Here is a 6,000-nt window from a genome sequence, read left to right on the forward strand (position 1 = left end):
TCATATCATCAGTGTACAGTCCTGTACACTCATCCACAGAACCACAGAACCAATAGGGATGTCTCAATATACTTCATCCTTTCAAATCATCACTGCAAGTTAATTGATAACATGGGCAACTAGTATGGGTCACAGGGGGCACCCTAGATGAGTGACTCTTGCCAGGGGGAAGAGGGGAGATTTCCTATTGTTCATTTTAATACTGGCTACCGGTTGTTTATAGATCATTCAAACTCATTGGATGAAGTTGTCCTCCAACCAGGGATGAGCTCCGGATCAAATTCGGATGAAATCCGAATGACTTTCATCCGGATTTCATGCTCTAATTAGTACAGCTGAGCGGGTGTGTGCAAGGGGGTTAAACTTACCCAGCAGCCTTCTTCTTTAACTCGTCCCATGGTGCGTCCCATGCTGCTTTCCAAGCCGCATCACATGACTACAAACACTTCCTCCTTCCGGGTTGAAGGAGGAAGCATAGTAGTCACATGACGCGGCTTGAAACGCAGAGTGGGACGCACCATGGGACGGGTTAAAGAAGAAGGCTGCTGGGTAAGTTTAACACCCCGCTCCCCTTGCTCAGCTGAACTAATTAGAGGATGAAATGCAAATGAAACTTATTCGGATTTCATCCGTATTTGATCCGGAGCTCATCCCTGCCCCCAACTGAAATCTCTCCAGGCATCTAAACAGAAAAGGCCACTCAATACATCTAATCAATGGTAAAAAGAGTGGCACTCACTCAACAAGAGGGACAAGGGTGCCCAAGACTCAAAGGAACCTCGCACCTCGATCCAAGTAGCAGCAAACACGATGGAGGCTGGCACTTCCAAAAATATAAAGCTCTTTATTGAAACAGCAATTAAAATGGCTATGCGGCGACAGCCCGCCGTTTCAGGTTTCAGCCCTTTCTCAAGCCGTTACAACCATCATTGGTGGTTTATATTTTTGGAAATGCCAACCTCCATCGTGTTTGCTCAATACATCTAATGCAGCAAAGGCCCAAATGTGTCCATTCTCCCAAGCCAGCTGCGAGATAACCTGCACTCTTCTGAGATTGATCAACGTGGATACGGAGGGCATAAACCCTGTCTGAGCCATATCTACAATGTGGGTAGTTACTTGTTTTAATCTATTAGCAAGTACTTTGGTCAAAAGTTTGTAGTCAGAATTTAACAATAGGTCTGTATGAGGCACAATCAAGGTTTTTTTATCTGGTTTCAGAATTACCACCGTGGTGGCCTCCTCCATAGATGGAGAGAGCCCATCCTGGTGCAAAAATATTTTTTATAGAGTTCTTTTGGTAAGCCATCTGGGCCTAGGGATTTCTGGTTGGGCGTTTCAGACACAACTTTCTCCAGTTCCTCTATGGTGATGGGTTTGTTTAACATCTAGGTTAAGCTGATGCTTAACCTCAATAAAATAGGCTCTCATCTTCTGGAGTTCCACAGAGAAGTCGGGAAAAATACAAAGCCTGGCATTTTCAAAGACATTGGCCTCAATTCACTAAGCTTTTCTCCTGTCTTTAATAACTCTTCTAGAGTTGTTACCATGGTGATAAGGCATGTAGTATTCAGGAAACATTTTACCTCAGGCAAGCCTAAAGTTAACTCTTCTGTCTTTAAGTTAACTCTTCAATCCTTAAAATAACTCCAGAGTTAAAGACAGGCTGTTTATTAACTGCATGTAAAAATAACTACAGAGGAGATAAATTAACTACAGAGGAGGTAAAATAACTACAGAGGAGGTAACTTAACTACAGAGGAGGTAACTTAAGGAATGAAGAGGTAAGATAACTCTCTCTTATGTGGAGGTAAGTTTTCTCTTGCCTTATTATCTCCAGCATGATCTTAGTGAATTGAGGCCAATGTCTTGTTTCTGCCGAGCCTTTTGCAGAATTTTGTCTGTCACTGCAATTAAGCAGGAGAGCCAAGAAAGGGCGCAACGGTGTGCCAAGGGAAAGGGGGGGGGGTTTGCAGGAATTCGATGTGTGCATTTCACTGCGAAGACCTTAGAAAAGCTATATTGACCAAATTCCTTAATAAGCCAATTTTTCATTAATGTTGATGGGTCCTTGCCCTCTGCTCAATCAGGAAGACTAAGTATTCTAACTTCATTACGACGCAAGCGATTCTCAAGGTCATCTGCTTTGTGGCACTAGATTTCCACTTTTTTATCAGGTGCGTCATAATTAGCTGGTGTAGGATTAACAGTGCCCTCTAATTCTAAAATTTTGCCCTCTATTTCATAGACCCTGGATCTGATATTTTGTAGATCTTGTCTAATAAGGTTCCTATCCACTCATTTGGGGGCAGGATGGTTGGCAATGTCTCTGCAAAGACATACAGGAAACCTTATTATGGGATTCACACACTTTTGGTGTTCAGCTGTCACTCTTTTGAAACTATTAAAGCTGTACCTGTGAACTTACCAGGGCAAGAAAAAATTGATTGGAAGATATTGACTACCTGGAGGATAGAAACATTCTTGAGAACAAATTTAAGGAGAGAAGTTATCCTAATTGGATTGCTACAAGAGCTTGGGAAATGGTGTCCTCTAGTCACGGGGGGTTGTTAACTCAGCAAAAGAAAGTATGTAGAAGGTGGTGGTACTTATGGTAGCCGATTTTTTTTGACTGCTTACCGTATGCAGTACTAAGAGGTTTCTAAGATTATTAAAAACAGCTTAAAGAGAACCCGAGGTGTGTTTAAAGAATGTTATCTGCATACAGAGGCTGGATCTGCCTATATAGCCCAGCCTCTGTTGCTATCCCAAACCCCACTAAGGTCCCCCTGCACTCTGCAATCCCTCATAAATCACAGCCATGCTGTGAGGCTTTGTTTACATCTGTAGTGTCAGTCTCAGCTGCTCCCCCGCCTCCTGCATAGCTCCGGTCCCTGCCCCCGTCCCTTCCCTCCTATCAGCAGGGAGGGAAGGGATGCAGGCGGGGACCGGAGTTCTGCAGGAGGCGGGGAGAGCAGCAGACTGACACTATAGAGATAAACACAGCCAGCTCTGACAAGCTGTTTGTCAGCAGCGTGGCTGTGATTTATGAGGGATTGCAGAGTGCAGGGGGACCTTAGGGGGGTTTGGGGTAGCAACAGAGGCTGGGCTGTATAGGCAGATCCAGCCTCTGTATGCAGATAATATTCTTCAAACCCACCTCGGGTTCTCTTTAAAGGATACATCCAAGATATGAAAAAAAAAGATCCACTTACCCGGGGCTTCCTCCAGCCCGTGGCAGCCTTCCTGTGCTCTCGCCGCAGCTCCGGTGGCTCCCGGTCTTCTCCGCTGGCACAGCCGACCTCGCCAGGTCGGGTTCCGGGTCGGCTTCTTCTGCGCTCCAGCGTGTGGGTCACGTGGTCTCTCCAACGTCATCAGGACGGTACTGCGCTGGCACAGAACTACTGCACCTGTGCAGTACCATCCTGATGACGTCGGAGAGACCATATGACCCGCGCAGTGAAGCGCAGAAGAAGCCGACCCAGAACCGACCTGCGCCAGCGGAGAAGACCGGGAGCCATCGGAGCTGCGGTGAGGGCACAGGACGGCTGCCACGGGCTGGAGGAAGCCCCAGGTAAGTGGATCTTTTTTTTTTTTTTTTTTTTTGTAGCTTGGATCACTCCTTTAAAGGGAATTTGAGGTCAGAGTGATATGGAGGCTGCCATATGTATCTCCTTTTAAACAATACCAATTGCCTGGAAGTCCTGTTGATCTTCTGGCATCAGTAGTGCCTGAGTCACAACCCTGAAACAAGCATGTGGCTAATCCAGTCAGATGCGAGTCAGAGCACCTGATCTGTATGCTTGTTCTGGGTCTATGGCTAAAAGTATTAGAGGCAGAGGATCGGGGACAGCCAGCCAACTTGCATTGTTTAAAAAGATATAAATATGGCAGCCTCCATATCTCTCACACCTTGGGCTCCCTTTAACTATATTTTTACTGATAGTAAACAAGTTTTGCAGCACAGGTGCAGATCTGGCAGCAAAAAAGGGTTAGAGCTAGTAATGGTGGTGTGCAGACTTGTTAACGTCTGGGTTTTGTTGGTCATGTTTGCCAATGGAACACATTTTTTCCATAATGCACAGCTTGACCTTTCATAAGGTCAGCTGGGCTGGAATGGCCAATAGAGATTGAGGTTCGGGAATGGGCCCAAGTTTGTTTGCCATACATCTGGTGAACCTCACTGCTGGATGTTAGCCCATCCCCAGTTGGAGCTCCATGTTGCTAATTCTTGTAGTTTACGTTCACATTTGTTGTTAGCAAACAGATCATATTGCTAAGGCGTTTTAACCTGTAGATATTGTATATGTAATGAGGATTCAACCTCTGTGACACAGCTATGTTTCTTTATACAACAATACATGAATTGTAACACTGAATACATACGTTATAAATGTTTGTATTACAATATATATAGATATAACTTTTCTCCTGAGCTTTCTCCTAGTAGAAAACGCAAGAGAAAATCTAACTGAATAAGGGCTAATGTGTGTTGTGATGTGACAGACTTGGTAATTAAAGTGAACATGAAGTGATTCATAATCGCTAAAAGTAAATATGCCCCCAGACAGCTAATTCTTTTATTTCAAAAGTCTTACCATTCTTCTATAATCATTCTTCTATAATCTAAGTAAACATTCTCCCTCCACTCCATATTTACCAGTCGCCTAGGAGCTCACCAGTCTCGCTTCCATCACTGACCAGCTATGAACACTTTTTTTTGTCCACCTTGCTCTATTCCTTCCTCTCTCTTGAAAATCACACGTCCTCCACAATTGCTCCGAATAACACAGACATTGGTGGGGTTGTCAGGTTGTGTGGTGATGGGAATGTGTAGATGAGTTTTTCATTGACTGGTGAACCTCCTTTGAGATGGGGTGGTGGAGGATAAAGGAGGGGGATAAAACTATAGCAGTTTAGGAGAGCACTACTAATGCTAGCTGGTGACCTGATTGTTTACTTTAACTTCAGCTTAACCTTTAAGAGAAACCGTAACCAAGAATTGAACTTCATCCTAATAAGTAGCTGATACCCCCTTTCCCATGAAAAATCGTATCCTTTTCACAAGCGGATCATCAGGGGGCTCTGTATGGCTGATATTGTGGTGAAACCCCTCCCACAGTGTGCTATCATGACCATGGTCCTGACATCACACTGTGGGAGCCTTGTTGCATCGTGGGAAATAAAAGCTGTTTGCAGCTGTTTCCAACTGCCAAAAAAAGCGAGCAGCATCTCCTTCCACTGACATCACTTGCCAGCAGTAAAAATGTCACCATATGATAAATGTCAGAATGAAAATCAGGGAGAGGAAAGATTTTACAATGGGCAAACACTGACTAAATCATGTATACATAATTATTGTAAAAATTAAGCACTTTTTTATTACTATATTTTCACTGGGGTTCCACTTTAAAATACACAGCCTGTCCTAAAAAAGGGTCACAACCTGGATTTAACAAATCAAATACGTAGGTAATTACTGCATGGACGATTACGTCATGTTTCCCAAAGATTGAGGTCAGCTGACTAGGTTTAAGGTTACAGTAAATAATTTTAAGGTGGTCACACACATTACTATTTTTTTGTTTAATGTCACCACAATTCGATAAAAGTGATCAATTGTACCGAAAAATCAACTTTTTTATGATCGAGAAATCTAAATTTCCCATTTTCCTCAATTTTGTGTGATTCGTTGTATTGGAAAATTCAGACCGACTTTAGAAAGAATTGTATGGTGTATGCTGGATTGTGAAATTATATTCAATCATCAGAAATTGTAAAAAACTATTTAGTACATACAAAACTTTATTTACTGTTTTTAGTAACAACAAAAATAGATTGAATTCAGTGTGTGGGTTTATATGTATAAAAAATTGAATATTATATAAGTAATTGAAATCATACAGTGAGATTAGGTTGAATATTTCTTAAAAGGGTCGGTAAGGTAGTTTACATTTTAAATATGTTTATCGTTCATGAAAAATGAATGACAGCTTGCAG

Source organism: Hyperolius riggenbachi, chromosome 2 (assembly GCF_040937935.1).
Source record: "Hyperolius riggenbachi isolate aHypRig1 chromosome 2, aHypRig1.pri, whole genome shotgun sequence".
Lineage (NCBI taxonomy): Eukaryota > Metazoa > Chordata > Amphibia > Anura > Hyperoliidae > Hyperolius > Hyperolius riggenbachi.